Below are 14645 nucleotides of genomic sequence, written 5' to 3'. Positions count from 1 at the left end.
CATTCCCGACCGCTATCTGACGCTGAGACACACGATTGGAAAGCTCGGTGTCCCACTTGAGCCTTAGCCGGTCCGCCACCCGCACGTCTGGTCCATCAGCAAGGACACCTACTTGCACCTCTGCAACGTCACGCGACTAAGTCCCTGCCTCAGCTGATCCGCTGCTGACGTCTTCATCCGTGCCTCTGTTACCTGTGGACTTGACTATTCCAAAACGCCGGCGGACATCCTTCCGGTTTGCACCCTCCGTAAATGCGAGCTCATGGAAATCTCTGCTGCCCAGGTCCTAATTGGCACCTAGTGCAGCTCACCCAGCAACCCTGTGTTGGCGCAACGACATTGTCAACCGCTCTGACGACCGCTGATTTTTCGAATTCCCATGCCTGTTTAAAATTCCTTTGCCGCCTCGCCCCTGCGTATCGCCGTAAGCTCATTCAGCTGTTCAAAGCTAGCAGAATCTCTGCGCTCCTCCCATCTTGAACTCTTTGGCTGCCCCGATTATAGCGTCGGTGGCCGTGCCTTCAGCTGCCTGTTCGCTAAGCTCTGCAATTGCCTCCTTAAAAGCGACGGCCTTTCTCGCTCTTTGTCCTTGTTTGAGGCGCTCTTTCAAAGCAAAGGATTGGATCAAGCTTTTGATCAGCTGTGCAAATATATCCTTCTGAAGAGGCTCGCCGCAAATGATGTCGGATAGTGCTGCAAAGTGTCTTGCAGATATTTTCTTACTCCAAGGCTGCTGTGCAGATGTAAGTGGTTGCTGATATTGCGTCTGGCCTCTTCCTGCGCAGGAAACATTCCACAGTTCTGTTCGATGTCGTCTGTGCTTTTGTAAAAGAGAAAGCTATGTCTGATTGACAGCTTGCAAAGGCAAAGTTGCCTCTGGGTTCCATGGTGTAATGGTGAGCACTCTGGGCTCTGAATCCAGCGATCCGAGTTCAAATCTCGGTGGAACCTTATTTTCTCACTCCGCGCGATTCCATTTGCAAAAAGGGCAGCTTCTGCAATTTCACAACAAGGTCCAATTCAGGAGGAAAATTTTCCGCCCAGATCACTTTCCATTGCCATCCGTCTGACTGCTACTCTTATGCCAGCTGCCTGCCACGTGATCCACTCTTGCACTCGGTGCAGCTGGTGAAATCTTCCATTGAAAGGATGCACTGCTTTCCGTCAGACGACATATTGCATTCAAGTGCAGTCAGGGATGCTTGCAGGGACTGAGAATGCCAGGGGAGTTGGAGAAAAGACTGTAGCCCTGGCACAGGGCAGCCACTTGGTTCCATGGTGTAATGGTGAGCACTCTGGACTTTGAATCCAGCGATCCGAGTTCAAATCTCGGTGGAACCGGCATTCTTGTTGTCCCAGCTGCTGTTAAATTTGGGACACACAAGCGTTCGGCACATGGAGCTGAAATGCTGCTGCTGCGCCTTTCTTGTCTTCATCAAGAGGATTGAGCTTCAATGTCCAATTGCAACATCAGCCTGATCCACGTCTGCAGCAGAGCGACGTTGCAGCTTGTTCCGTGTCCTCAGTGCCTGCACTGCACAGGACAATGGCGTGAGCACAGCATTTCTTTGCAATCTGCATTCAGCAGGGGCGCTTCAACAAATTCAAGAGGGTTTCATCAAATGCAGGCGTCACAACGATTGTCTTCTTGCCCTCGAGCTAATGTGCATGTCATCGTTTCTTGCTTCACTGCCTTGCAACGTTTATAAACTGATCATCTGGCAAGTGTGCCAAACTAGAGTGTGCTGAGAAATGGCAAACACAAGCAGTGACATTAGAAGCTGCAGCCTGGACTGTCCGAGTTGCACAGCATCCACACCTTTAGAACAACTAGTGGGGAAGCTGAAGGTGTGCCTGAGAAAAGATTAAGCCGGAATGCAGACTGGAAATTACAATGTCCAGTGCTTGCAATTTGCTCGTGAAAATGCATTGCTATTTGGAGGGCTCAGCAAGGTATGGCCATTTGCAGTGCAGCTCCCCGTCACAAACCCCGTTGCCGAGGCATTGACTTTATCCCCATTCCCGACCGCTATCTGACGCTGAGACACACGATTGGAAAGCTCGGTGTCCCACTTGAGCCTTAGCCGGTCCGCCACCCGCACGTCTGGTCCATCAGCAAGGACACCTACTTGCACCTCTGCAACGTCACGCGACTAAGTCCCTGCCTCAGCTGATCCGCTGCTGACGTCTTCATCCGTGCCTCTGTTACCTGTGGACTTGACTATTCCAAAACGCCGGCGGACATCCTTCCGGTTTGCACCCTCCGTAAATGCGAGCTCATGGAAATCTCTGCTGCCCAGGTCCTAATTGGCACCTAGTGCAGCTCACCCAGCAACCCTGTGTTGGCGCAACGACATTGTCAACCGCTCTGACGACCGCTGATTTTTCGAATTCCCATGCCTGTTTAAAATTCCTTTGCCGCCTCGCCCCTGCGTATCGCCGTAAGCTCATTCAGCTGTTCAAAGCTAGCAGAATCTCTGCGCTCCTCCCATCTTGAACTCTTTGGCTGCCCCGATTATAGCGTCGGTGGCCGTGCCTTCAGCTGCCTGTTCGCTAAGCTCTGCAATTGCCTCCTTAAAAGCGACGGCCTTTCTCGCTCTTTGTCCTTGTTTGAGGCGCTCTTTCAAAGCAAAGGATTGGATCAAGCTTTTGATCAGCTGTGCAAATATATCCTTCTGAAGAGGCTCGCCGCAAATGATGTCGGATAGTGCTGCAAAGTGTCTTGCAGATATTTTCTTACTCCAAGGCTGCTGTGCAGATGTAAGTGGTTGCTGATATTGCGTCTGGCCTCTTCCTGCGCAGGAAACATTCCACAGTTCTGTTCGATGTCGTCTGTGCTTTTGTAAAAGAGAAAGCTATGTCTGATTGACAGCTTGCAAAGGCAAAGTTGCCTCTGGGTTCCATGGTGTAATGGTGAGCACTCTGGGCTCTGAATCCAGCGATCCGAGTTCAAATCTCGGTGGAACCTTATTTTCTCACTCCGCGCGATTCCATTTGCAAAAAGGGCAGCTTCTGCAATTTCACAACAAGGTCCAATTCAGGAGGAAAATTTTCCGCCCAGATCACTTTCCATTGCCATCCGTCTGACTGCTACTCTTATGCCAGCTGCCTGCCACGTGATCCACTCTTGCACTCGGTGCAGCTGGTGAAATCTTCCATTGAAAGGATGCACTGCTTTCCGTCAGACGACATATTGCATTCAAGTGCAGTCAGGGATGCTTGCAGGGACTGAGAATGCCAGGGGAGTTGGAGAAAAGACTGTAGCCCTGGCACAGGGCAGCCACTTGGTTCCATGGTGTAATGGTGAGCACTCTGGACTTTGAATCCAGCGATCCGAGTTCAAATCTCGGTGGAACCGGCATTCTTGTTGTCCCAGCTGCTGTTAAATTTGGGACACACAAGCGTTCGGCACATGGAGCTGAAATGCTGCTGCTGCGCCTTTCTTGTCTTCATCAAGAGGATTGAGCTTCAATGTCCAATTGCAACATCAGCCTGATCCACGTCTGCAGCAGAGCGACGTTGCAGTTTGTTCCGTGTCCTCAGTGCCTGCACTGCACAGGACAATGGCGTGAGCACAGCATTTCTTTGCAATCTGCATTCAGCAGGGGCGCTTCAACAAATTCAAGAGGGTTTCATCAAATGCAGGCGTCACAACGATTGTCTTCTTGCCCTCGAGCAAATGTGCATGTCATCGTTTCTTGCTTCACTGCCTTGCAACGTTTATAAACTGATCATCTGGCAAGTGTGCCAAACTAGAGTGTGCTGAGAAATGGCAAACACAAGCAGTGACATTAGAAGCTGCAGCCTGGACTGTCGGAGTTGCACAGCATCCACACCTTTAGAACAACTAGTGGGGAAGCTGAAGGTGTGCCTGAGAAAAGATTAAGCCGGAATGCAGACTGGAAATTACAATGTCCAGTGCTTGCAATTTGCTCGTGAAAATGCATTGCTATTTGGAGGGCTCAGCAAGGTATGGCCATTTGCAGTGCAGCTCCCCGTCACAAACCCCGTTGCCGAGGCATTGACTTTATCCCCATTCCCGACCGCTATCTGACGCTGAGACACACGATTGGAAAGCTCGGTGTCCCACTTGAGCCTTAGCCGGTCCGCCACCCGCACGTCTGGTCCATCAGCAAGGACACCTACTTGCACCTCTGCAACGTCACGCGACTAAGTCCCTGCCTCAGCTGATCCGCTGCTGACGTCTTCATCCGTGCCTCTGTTACCTGTGGACTTGACTATTCCAAAACGCCGGCGGACATCCTTCCGGTTTGCACCCTCCGTAAATGCGAGCTCATGGAAATCTCTGCTGCCCAGGTCCTAATTGGCACCTAGTGCAGCTCACCCAGCAACCCTGTGTTGGCGCAACGACATTGTCAACCGCTCTGACGACCGCTGATTTTTCGAATTCCCATGCCTGTTTAAAATTCCTTTGCCGCCTCGCCCCTGCGTATCGCCGTAAGCTCATTCAGCTGTTCAAAGCTAGCAGAATCTCTGCGCTCCTCCCATCTTGAACTCTTTGGCTGCCCCGATTATAGCGTCGGTGGCCGTGCCTTCAGCTGCCTGTTCGCTAAGCTCTGCAATTGCCTCCTTAAAAGCGACGGCCTTTCTCGCTCTTTGTCCTTGTTTGAGGCGCTCTTTCAAAGCAAAGGATTGGATCAAGCTTTTGATCAGCTGTGCAAATATATCCTTCTGAAGAGGCTCGCCGCAAATGATGTCGGATAGTGCTGCAAAGTGTCTTGCAGATATTTTCTTACTCCAAGGCTGCTGTGCAGATGTAAGTGGTTGCTGATATTGCGTCTGGCCTCTTCCTGCGCAGGAAACATTCCACAGTTCTGTTCGATGTCGTCTGTGCTTTTGTAAAAGAGAAAGCTATGTCTGATTGACAACTTGCAAAGGCAAAGTTGCCTCTGGGTTCCATGGTGTAATGGTGAGCACTCTGGGCTCTGAATCCAGCGATCCGAGTTCAAATCTCGGTGGAACCTTATTTTCTCACTCCGCGCGATTCCATTTGCAAAAAGGGCAGCTTCTGCAATTTCACAACAAGGTCCAATTCAGGAGGAAAATTTTCCGCCCAGATCACTTTCCATTGCCATCCGTCTGACTGCTACTCTTATGCCAGCTGCCTGCCACGTGATCCACTCTTGCACTCGGTGCAGCTGGTGAAATCTTCCATTGAAAGGATGCACTGCTTTCCGTCAGACGACATATTGCATTCAAGTGCAGTCAGGGATGCTTGCAGGGACTGAGAATGCCAGGGGAGTTGGAGAAAAGACTGTAGCCCTGGCACAGGACAGCCACTTGGTTCCATGGTGTAATGGTGAGCACTCTGGACTTTGAATCCAGCGATCCGAGTTCAAATCTCGGTGGAACCGGCATTCTTGTTGTCCCAGCTGCTGTTAAATTTGGGACACACAAGCGTTCGGCACATGGAGCTGAAATGCTGCTGCTGCGCCTTTCTTGTCTTCATCAAGAGGATTGAGCTTCAATGTCCAATTGCAACATCAGCCTGATCCACGTCTGCAGCAGAGCGACGTTGCAGCTTGTTCCGTGTCCTCAGTGCCTGCACTGCACAGGACAATGGCGTGAGCACAGCATTTCTTTGCAATCTGCATTCAGCAGGGGCGCTTCAACAAATTCAAGAGGGTTTCATCAAATGCAGGCGTCACAACGATTGTCTTCTTGCCCTCGAGCTAATGTGCATGTCATCGTTTCTTGCTTCACTGCCTTGCAACGTTTATAAACTGATCATCTGGCAAGTGTGCCAAACTAGAGTGTGCTGAGAAATGGCAAACACAAGCAGTGACATTAGAAGCTGCAGCCTGGACTGTCGGAGTTGCACAGCATCCACACCTTTAGAACAACTAGTGGGGAAGCTGAAGGTGTGCCTGAGAAAAGATTAAGCCGGAATGCAGACTGGAAATTACAATGTCCAGTGCTTGCAATTTGCTCGTGAAAATGCATTGCTATTTGGAGGGCTCAGCAAGGTATGGCCATTTGCAGTGCAGCTCCCCGTCACAAACCCCGTTGCCGAGGCATTGACTTTATCCCCATTCCCGACCGCTATCTGACGCTGAGACACACGATTGGAAAGCTCGGTGTCCCACTTGAGCCTTAGCCGGTCCGCCACCCGCACGTCTGGTCCATCAGCAAGGACACCTACTTGCACCTCTGCAACGTCACGCGACTAAGTCCCTGCCTCAGCTGATCCGCTGCTGACGTCTTCATCCGTGCCTCTGTTACCTGTGGACTTGACTATTCCAAAACGCCGGCGGACATCCTTCCGGTTTGCACCCTCCGTAAATGCGAGCTCATGGAAATCTCTGCTGCCCAGGTCCTAATTGGCACCTAGTGCAGCTCACCCAGCAACCCTGTGTTGGCGCAACGACATTGTCAACCGCTCTGACGACCGCTGATTTTTCGAATTCCCATGCCTGTTTAAAATTCCTTTGCCGCCTCGCCCCTGCGTATCGCCGTAAGCTCATTCAGCTGTTCAAAGCTAGCAGAATCTCTGCGCTCCTCCCATCTTGAACTCTTTGGCTGCCCCGATTATAGCGTCGGTGGCCGTGCCTTCAGCTGCCTGTTCGCTAAGCTCTGCAATTGCCTCCTTAAAAGCGACGGCCTTTCTCGCTCTTTGTCCTTGTTTGAGGCGCTCTTTCAAAGCAAAGGATTGGATCAAGCTTTTGATCAGCTGTGCAAATATATCCTTCTGAAGAGGCTCGCCGCAAATGATGTCGGATAGTGCTGCAAAGTGTCTTGCAGATATTTTCTTACTCCAAGGCTGCTGTGCAGATGTAAGTGGTTGCTGATATTGCGTCTGGCCTCTTCCTGCGCAGGAAACATTCCACAGTTCTGTTCGATGTCGTCTGTGCTTTTGTAAAAGAGAAAGCTATGTCTGATTGACAACTTGCAAAGGCAAAGTTGCCTCTGGGTTCCATGGTGTAATGGTGAGCACTCTGGGCTCTGAATCCAGCGATCCGAGTTCAAATCTCGGTGGAACCTTATTTTCTCACTCCGCGCGATTCCATTTGCAAAAAGGGCAGCTTCTGCAATTTCACAACAAGGTCCAATTCAGGAGGAAAATTTTCCGCCCAGATCACTTTCCATTGCCATCCGTCTGACTGCTACTCTTATGCCAGCTGCCTGCCACGTGATCCACTCTTGCACTCGGTGCAGCTGGTGAAATCTTCCATTGAAAGGATGCACTGCTTTCCGTCAGACGACATATTGCATTCAAGTGCAGTCAGGGATGCTTGCAGGGACTGAGAATGCCAGGGGAGTTGGAGAAAAGACTGTAGCCCTGGCACAGGGCAGCCACTTGGTTCCATGGTGTAATGGTGAGCACTCTGGACTTTGAATCCAGCGATCCGAGTTCAAATCTCGGTGGAACCGGCATTCTTGTTGTCCCAGCTGCTGTTAAATTTGGGACACACAAGCGTTCGGCACATGGAGCTGAAATGCTGCTGCTGCGCCTTTCTTGTCTTCATCAAGAGGATTGAGCTTCAATGTCCAATTGCAACATCAGCCTGATCCACGTCTGCAGCAGAGCGACGTTGCAGCTTGTTCCGTGTCCTCAGTGCCTGCACTGCACAGGACAATGGCGTGAGCACAGCATTTCTTTGCAATCTGCATTCAGCAGGGGCGCTTCAACAAATTCAAGAGGGTTTCATCAAATGCAGGCGTCACAACGATTGTCTTCTTGCCCTCGAGCTAATGTGCATGTCATCGTTTCTTGCTTCACTGCCTTGCAACGTTTATAAACTGATCATCTGGCAAGTGTGCCAAACTAGAGTGTGCTGAGAAATGGCAAACACAAGCAGTGACATTAGAAGCTGCAGCCTGGACTGTCCGAGTTGCACAGCATCCACACCTTTAGAACAACTAGTGGGGAAGCTGAAGGTGTGCCTGAGAAAAGATTAAGCCGGAATGCAGACTGGAAATTACAATGTCCAGTGCTTGCAATTTGCTCGTGAAAATGCATTGCTATTTGGAGGGCTCAGCAAGGTATGGCCATTTGCAGTGCAGCTCCCCGTCACAAACCCCGTTGCCGAGGCATTGACTTTATCCCCATTCCCGACCGCTATCTGACGCTGAGACACACGATTGGAAAGCTCGGTGTCCCACTTGAGCCTTAGCCGGTCCGCCACCCGCACGTCTGGTCCATCAGCAAGGACACCTACTTGCACCTCTGCAACGTCACGCGACTAAGTCCCTGCCTCAGCTGATCCGCTGCTGACGTCTTCATCCGTGCCTCTGTTACCTGTGGACTTGACTATTCCAAAACGCCGGCGGACATCCTTCCGGTTTGCACCCTCCGTAAATGCGAGCTCATGGAAATCTCTGCTGCCCAGGTCCTAATTGGCACCTAGTGCAGCTCACCCAGCAACCCTGTGTTGGCGCAACGACATTGTCAACCGCTCTGACGACCGCTGATTTTTCGAATTCCCATGCCTGTTTAAAATTCCTTTGCCGCCTCGCCCCTGCGTATCGCCGTAAGCTCATTCAGCTGTTCAAAGCTAGCAGAATCTCTGCGCTCCTCCCATCTTGAACTCTTTGGCTGCCCCGATTATAGCGTCGGTGGCCGTGCCTTCAGCTGCCTGTTCGCTAAGCTCTGCAATTGCCTCCTTAAAAGCGACGGCCTTTCTCGCTCTTTGTCCTTGTTTGAGGCGCTCTTTCAAAGCAAAGGATTGGATCAAGCTTTTGATCAGCTGTGCAAATATATCCTTCTGAAGAGGCTCGCCGCAAATGATGTCGGATAGTGCTGCAAAGTGTCTTGCAGATATTTTCTTACTCCAAGGCTGCTGTGCAGATGTAAGTGGTTGCTGATATTGCGTCTGGCCTCTTCCTGCGCAGGAAACATTCCACAGTTCTGTTCGATGTCGTCTGTGCTTTTGTAAAAGAGAAAGCTATGTCTGATTGACAACTTGCAAAGGCAAAGTTGCCTCTGGGTTCCATGGTGTAATGGTGAGCACTCTGGGCTCTGAATCCAGCGATCCGAGTTCAAATCTCGGTGGAACCTTATTTTCTCACTCCGCGCGATTCCATTTGCAAAAAGGGCAGCTTCTGCAATTTCACAACAAGGTCCAATTCAGGAGGAAAATTTTCCGCCCAGATCACTTTCCATTGCCATCCGTCTGACTGCTACTCTTATGCCAGCTGCCTGCCACGTGATCCACTCTTGCACTCGGTGCAGCTGGTGAAATCTTCCATTGAAAGGATGCACTGCTTTCCGTCAGACGACATATTGCATTCAAGTGCAGTCAGGGATGCTTGCAGGGACTGAGAATGCCAGGGGAGTTGGAGAAAAGACTGTAGCCCTGGCACAGGGCAGCCACTTGGTTCCATGGTGTAATGGTGAGCACTCTGGACTTTGAATCCAGCGATCCGAGTTCAAATCTCGGTGGAACCGGCATTCTTGTTGTCCCAGCTGCTGTTAAATTTGGGACACACAAGCGTTCGGCACATGGAGCTGAAATGCTGCTGCTGCGCCTTTCTTGTCTTCATCAAGAGGATTGAGCTTCAATGTCCAATTGCAACATCAGCCTGATCCACGTCTGCAGCAGAGCGACGTTGCAGCTTGTTCCGTGTCCTCAGTGCCTGCACTGCACAGGACAATGGCGTGAGCACAGCATTTCTTTGCAATCTGCATTCAGCAGGGGCGCTTCAACAAATTCAAGAGGGTTTCATCAAATGCAGGCGTCACAACGATTGTCTTCTTGCCCTCGAGCTAATGTGCATGTCATCGTTTCTTGCTTCACTGCCTTGCAACGTTTATAAACTGATCATCTGGCAAGTGTGCCAAACTAGAGTGTGCTGAGAAATGGCAAACACAAGCAGTGACATTAGAAGCTGCAGCCTGGACTGTCCGAGTTGCACAGCATCCACACCTTTAGAACAACTAGTGGGGAAGCTGAAGGTGTGCCTGAGAAAAGATTAAGCCGGAATGCAGACTGGAAATTACAATGTCCAGTGCTTGCAATTTGCTCGTGAAAATGCATTGCTATTTGGAGGGCTCAGCAAGGTATGGCCATTTGCAGTGCAGCTCCCCGTCACAAACCCCGTTGCCGAGGCATTGACTTTATCCCCATTCCCGACCGCTATCTGACGCTGAGACACACGATTGGAAAGCTCGGTGTCCCACTTGAGCCTTAGCCGGTCCGCCACCCGCACGTCTGGTCCATCAGCAAGGACACCTACTTGCACCTCTGCAACGTCACGCGACTAAGTCCCTGCCTCAGCTGATCCGCTGCTGACGTCTTCATCCGTGCCTCTGTTACCTGTGGACTTGACTATTCCAAAACGCCGGCGGACATCCTTCCGGTTTGCACCCTCCGTAAATGCGAGCTCATGGAAATCTCTGCTGCCCAGGTCCTAATTGGCACCTAGTGCAGCTCACCCAGCAACCCTGTGTTGGCGCAACGACATTGTCAACCGCTCTGACGACCGCTGATTTTTCGAATTCCCATGCCTGTTTAAAATTCCTTTGCCGCCTCGCCCCTGCGTATCGCCGTAAGCTCATTCAGCTGTTCAAAGCTAGCAGAATCTCTGCGCTCCTCCCATCTTGAACTCTTTGGCTGCCCCGATTATAGCGTCGGTGGCCGTGCCTTCAGCTGCCTGTTCGCTAAGCTCTGCAATTGCCTCCTTAAAAGCGACGGCCTTTCTCGCTCTTTGTCCTTGTTTGAGGCGCTCTTTCAAAGCAAAGGATTGGATCAAGCTTTTGATCAGCTGTGCAAATATATCCTTCTGAAGAGGCTCGCCGCAAATGATGTCGGATAGTGCTGCAAAGTGTCTTGCAGATATTTTCTTACTCCAAGGCTGCTGTGCAGATGTAAGTGGTTGCTGATATTGCGTCTGGCCTCTTCCTGCGCAGGAAACATTCCACAGTTCTGTACGATGTCGTCTGTGCTTTTGTAAAAGAGAAAGCTATGTCTGATTGACAACTTGCAAAGGCAAAGTTGCCTCTGGGTTCCATGGTGTAATGGTGAGCACTCTGGGCTCTGAATCCAGCGATCCGAGTTCAAATCTCGGTGGAACCTTATTTTCTCACTCCGCGCGATTCCATTTGCAAAAAGGGCAGCTTCTGCAATTTCACAACAAGGTCCAATTCAGGAGGAAAATTTTCCGCCCAGATCACTTTCCATTGCCATCCGTCTGACTGCTACTCTTATGCCAGCTGCCTGCCACGTGATCCACTCTTGCACTCGGTGCAGCTGGTGAAATCTTCCATTGAAAGGATGCACTGCTTTCCGTCAGACGACATATTGCATTCAAGTGCAGTCAGGGATGCTTGCAGGGACTGAGAATGCCAGGGGAGTTGGAGAAAAGACTGTAGCCCTGGCACAGGACAGCCACTTGGTTCCATGGTGTAATGGTGAGCACTCTGGACTTTGAATCCAGCGATCCGAGTTCAAATCTCGGTGGAACCGGCATTCTTGTTGTCCCAGCTGCTGTTAAATTTGGGACACACAAGCGTTCGGCACATGGAGCTGAAATGCTGCTGCTGCGCCTTTCTTGTCTTCATCAAGAGGATTGAGCTTCAATGTCCAATTGCAACATCAGCCTGATCCACGTCTGCAGCAGAGCGACGTTGCAGCTTGTTCCGTGTCCTCAGTGCCTGCACTGCACAGGACAATGGCGTGAGCACAGCATTTCTTTGCAATCTGCATTCAGCAGGGGCGCTTCAACAAATTCAAGAGGGTTTCATCAAATGCAGGCGTCACAACGATTGTCTTCTTGCCCTCGAGCTAATGTGCATGTCATCGTTTCTTGCTTCACTGCCTTGCAACGTTTATAAACTGATCATCTGGCAAGTGTGCCAAACTAGAGTGTGCTGAGAAATGGCAAACACAAGCAGTGACATTAGAAGCTGCAGCCTGGACTGTCGGAGTTGCACAGCATCCACACCTTTAGAACAACTAGTGGGGAAGCTGAAGGTGTGCCTGAGAAAAGATTAAGCCGGAATGCAGACTGGAAATTACAATGTCCAGTGCTTGCAATTTGCTCGTGAAAATGCATTGCTATTTGGAGGGCTCAGCAAGGTATGGCCATTTGCAGTGCAGCTCCCCGTCACAAACCCCGTTGCCGAGGCATTGACTTTATCCCCATTCCCGACCGCTATCTGACGCTGAGACACACGATTGGAAAGCTCGGTGTCCCACTTGAGCCTTAGCCGGTCCGCCACCCGCACGTCTGGTCCATCAGCAAGGACACCTACTTGCACCTCTGCAACGTCACGCGACTAAGTCCCTGCCTCAGCTGATCCGCTGCTGACGTCTTCATCCGTGCCTCTGTTACCTGTGGACTTGACTATTCCAAAACGCCGGCGGACATCCTTCCGGTTTGCACCCTCCGTAAATGCGAGCTCATGGAAATCTCTGCTGCCCAGGTCCTAATTGGCACCTAGTGCAGCTCACCCAGCAACCCTGTGTTGGCGCAACGACATTGTCAACCGCTCTGACGACCGCTGATTTTTCGAATTCCCATGCCTGTTTAAAATTCCTTTGCCGCCTCGCCCCTGCGTATCGCCGTAAGCTCATTCAGCTGTTCAAAGCTAGCAGAATCTCTGCGCTCCTCCCATCTTGAACTCTTTGGCTGCCCCGATTATAGCGTCGGTGGCCGTGCCTTCAGCTGCCTGTTCGCTAAGCTCTGCAATTGCCTCCTTAAAAGCGACGGCCTTTCTCGCTCTTTGTCCTTGTTTGAGGCGCTCTTTCAAAGCAAAGGATTGGATCAAGCTTTTGATCAGCTGTGCAAATATATCCTTCTGAAGAGGCTCGCCGCAAATGATGTCGGATAGTGCTGCAAAGTGTCTTGCAGATATTTTCTTACTCCAAGGCTGCTGTGCAGATGTAAGTGGTTGCTGATATTGCGTCTGGCCTCTTCCTGCGCAGGAAACATTCCACAGTTCTGTTCGATGTCGTCTGTGCTTTTGTAAAAGAGAAAGCTATGTCTGATTGACAACTTGCAAAGGCAAAGTTGCCTCTGGGTTCCATGGTGTAATGGTGAGCACTCTGGGCTCTGAATCCAGCGATCCGAGTTCAAATCTCGGTGGAACCTTATTTTCTCACTCCGCGCGATTCCATTTGCAAAAAGGGCAGCTTCTGCAATTTCACAACAAGGTCCAATTCAGGAGGAAAATTTTCCGCCCAGATCACTTTCCATTGCCATCCGTCTGACTGCTACTCTTATGCCAGCTGCCTGCCACGTGATCCACTCTTGCACTCGGTGCAGCTGGTGAAATCTTCCATTGAAAGGATGCACTGCTTTCCGTCAGACGACATATTGCATTCAAGTGCAGTCAGGGATGCTTGCAGGGACTGAGAATGCCAGGGGAGTTGGAGAAAAGACTGTAGCCCTGGCACAGGACAGCCACTTGGTTCCATGGTGTAATGGTGAGCACTCTGGACTTTGAATCCAGCGATCCGAGTTCAAATCTCGGTGGAACCGGCATTCTTGTTGTCCCAGCTGCTGTTAAATTTGGGACACACAAGCGTTCGGCACATGGAGCTGAAATGCTGCTGCTGCGCCTTTCTTGTCTTCATCAAGAGGATTGAGCTTCAATGTCCAATTGCAACATCAGCCTGATCCACGTCTGCAGCAGAGCGACGTTGCAGCTTGTTCCGTGTCCTCAGTGCCTGCACTGCACAGGACAATGGCGTGAGCACAGCATTTCTTTGCAATCTGCATTCAGCAGGGGCGCTTCAACAAATTCAAGAGGGTTTCATCAAATGCAGGCGTCACAACGATTGTCTTCTTGCCCTCGAGCAAATGTGCATGTCATCGTTTCTTGCTTCACTGCCTTGCAACGTTTATAAACTGATCATCTGGCAAGTGTGCCAAACTAGAGTGTGCTGAGAAATGGCAAACACAAGCAGTGACATTAGAAGCTGCAGCCTGGACTGTCGGAGTTGCACAGCATCCACACCTTTAGAACAACTAGTGGGGAAGCTGAAGGTGTGCCTGAGAAAAGATTAAGCCGGAATGCAGACTGGAAATTACAATGTCCAGTGCTTGCAATTTGCTCGTGAAAATGCATTGCTATTTGGAGGGCTCAGCAAGGTATGGCCATTTGCAGTGCAGCTCCCCGTCACAAACCCCGTTGCCGAGGCATTGACTTTATCCCCATTCCCGACCGCTATCTGACGCTGAGACACACGATTGGAAAGCTCGGTGTCCCACTTGAGCCTTAGCCGGTCCGCCACCCGCACGTCTGGTCCATCAGCAAGGACACCTACTTGCACCTCTGCAACGTCACGCGACTAAGTCCCTGCCTCAGCTGATCCGCTGCTGACGTCTTCATCCGTGCCTCTGTTACCTGTGGACTTGACTATTCCAAAACGCCGGCGGACATCCTTCCGGTTTGCACCCTCCGTAAATGCGAGCTCATGGAAATCTCTGCTGCCCAGGTCCTAATTGGCACCTAGTGCAGCTCACCCAGCAACCCTGTGTTGGCGCAACGACATTGTCAACCGCTCTGACGACCGCTGATTTTTCGAATTCCCATGCCTGTTTAAAATTCCTTTGCCGCCTCGCCCCTGCGTATCGCCGTAAGCTCATTCAGCTGTTCAAAGCTAGCAGAATCTCTGCGCTCCTCCCATCTTGAACTCTTTGGCTGCCCCGATTATAGCGTCGGTGGCCGTGCCTTCAGC

General features: G+C 51.0%; 14 non-coding genes across 14 annotated transcripts; all 14 read left to right on the top strand.

Annotated features, from left to right (window-relative positions):
• Nucleotides 1–879: 879 nt before the first annotated feature.
• trnaq-cug (transfer RNA glutamine (anticodon CUG)) lies at nucleotides 880–951 on the top strand. The gene has a single exon. It is a non-coding gene; the product is annotated as a tRNA-Gln (tRNA).
• Nucleotides 952–1269: 318 nt separating this feature from the next.
• Nucleotides 1270–1341, top strand: trnaq-uug (transfer RNA glutamine (anticodon UUG)). Its single transcript has one exon. It is a non-coding gene; the product is annotated as a tRNA-Gln (tRNA).
• A 1555-nt stretch (nucleotides 1342–2896) lies between these two features.
• trnaq-cug (transfer RNA glutamine (anticodon CUG)) lies at nucleotides 2897–2968 on the top strand. The gene has a single exon. It is a non-coding gene; the product is annotated as a tRNA-Gln (tRNA).
• Nucleotides 2969–3286: 318 nt separating this feature from the next.
• trnaq-uug (transfer RNA glutamine (anticodon UUG)) lies at nucleotides 3287–3358 on the top strand. The gene has a single exon. It is a non-coding gene; the product is annotated as a tRNA-Gln (tRNA).
• A 1555-nt stretch (nucleotides 3359–4913) lies between these two features.
• trnaq-cug (transfer RNA glutamine (anticodon CUG)) lies at nucleotides 4914–4985 on the top strand. The gene has a single exon. It is a non-coding gene; the product is annotated as a tRNA-Gln (tRNA).
• A 318-nt stretch (nucleotides 4986–5303) lies between these two features.
• On the top strand, nucleotides 5304–5375 carry trnaq-uug (transfer RNA glutamine (anticodon UUG)). The gene has a single exon. It is a non-coding gene; the product is annotated as a tRNA-Gln (tRNA).
• Nucleotides 5376–6930: 1555 nt separating this feature from the next.
• On the top strand, nucleotides 6931–7002 carry trnaq-cug (transfer RNA glutamine (anticodon CUG)). The gene has a single exon. It is a non-coding gene; the product is annotated as a tRNA-Gln (tRNA).
• A 318-nt stretch (nucleotides 7003–7320) lies between these two features.
• Nucleotides 7321–7392, top strand: trnaq-uug (transfer RNA glutamine (anticodon UUG)). The gene has a single exon. It is a non-coding gene; the product is annotated as a tRNA-Gln (tRNA).
• A 1555-nt stretch (nucleotides 7393–8947) lies between these two features.
• On the top strand, nucleotides 8948–9019 carry trnaq-cug (transfer RNA glutamine (anticodon CUG)). Its single transcript has one exon. It is a non-coding gene; the product is annotated as a tRNA-Gln (tRNA).
• Nucleotides 9020–9337: 318 nt separating this feature from the next.
• trnaq-uug (transfer RNA glutamine (anticodon UUG)) lies at nucleotides 9338–9409 on the top strand. The gene has a single exon. It is a non-coding gene; the product is annotated as a tRNA-Gln (tRNA).
• Nucleotides 9410–10964: 1555 nt separating this feature from the next.
• On the top strand, nucleotides 10965–11036 carry trnaq-cug (transfer RNA glutamine (anticodon CUG)). The gene has a single exon. It is a non-coding gene; the product is annotated as a tRNA-Gln (tRNA).
• A 318-nt stretch (nucleotides 11037–11354) lies between these two features.
• trnaq-uug (transfer RNA glutamine (anticodon UUG)) lies at nucleotides 11355–11426 on the top strand. Its single transcript has one exon. It is a non-coding gene; the product is annotated as a tRNA-Gln (tRNA).
• A 1555-nt stretch (nucleotides 11427–12981) lies between these two features.
• trnaq-cug (transfer RNA glutamine (anticodon CUG)) lies at nucleotides 12982–13053 on the top strand. Its single transcript has one exon. It is a non-coding gene; the product is annotated as a tRNA-Gln (tRNA).
• A 318-nt stretch (nucleotides 13054–13371) lies between these two features.
• On the top strand, nucleotides 13372–13443 carry trnaq-uug (transfer RNA glutamine (anticodon UUG)). The gene has a single exon. It is a non-coding gene; the product is annotated as a tRNA-Gln (tRNA).
• The last annotated feature ends 1202 nt before the right edge of the window (nucleotides 13444–14645 follow it).

Source organism: Heterodontus francisci, chromosome 48 (genome assembly GCF_036365525.1).
Source record: "Heterodontus francisci isolate sHetFra1 chromosome 48, sHetFra1.hap1, whole genome shotgun sequence".
NCBI lineage: Eukaryota > Metazoa > Chordata > Chondrichthyes > Heterodontiformes > Heterodontidae > Heterodontus > Heterodontus francisci.
Note: the sequence above shows the minus strand (reverse complement) of the source record. Positions and strands in the feature narration are given on the sequence as shown.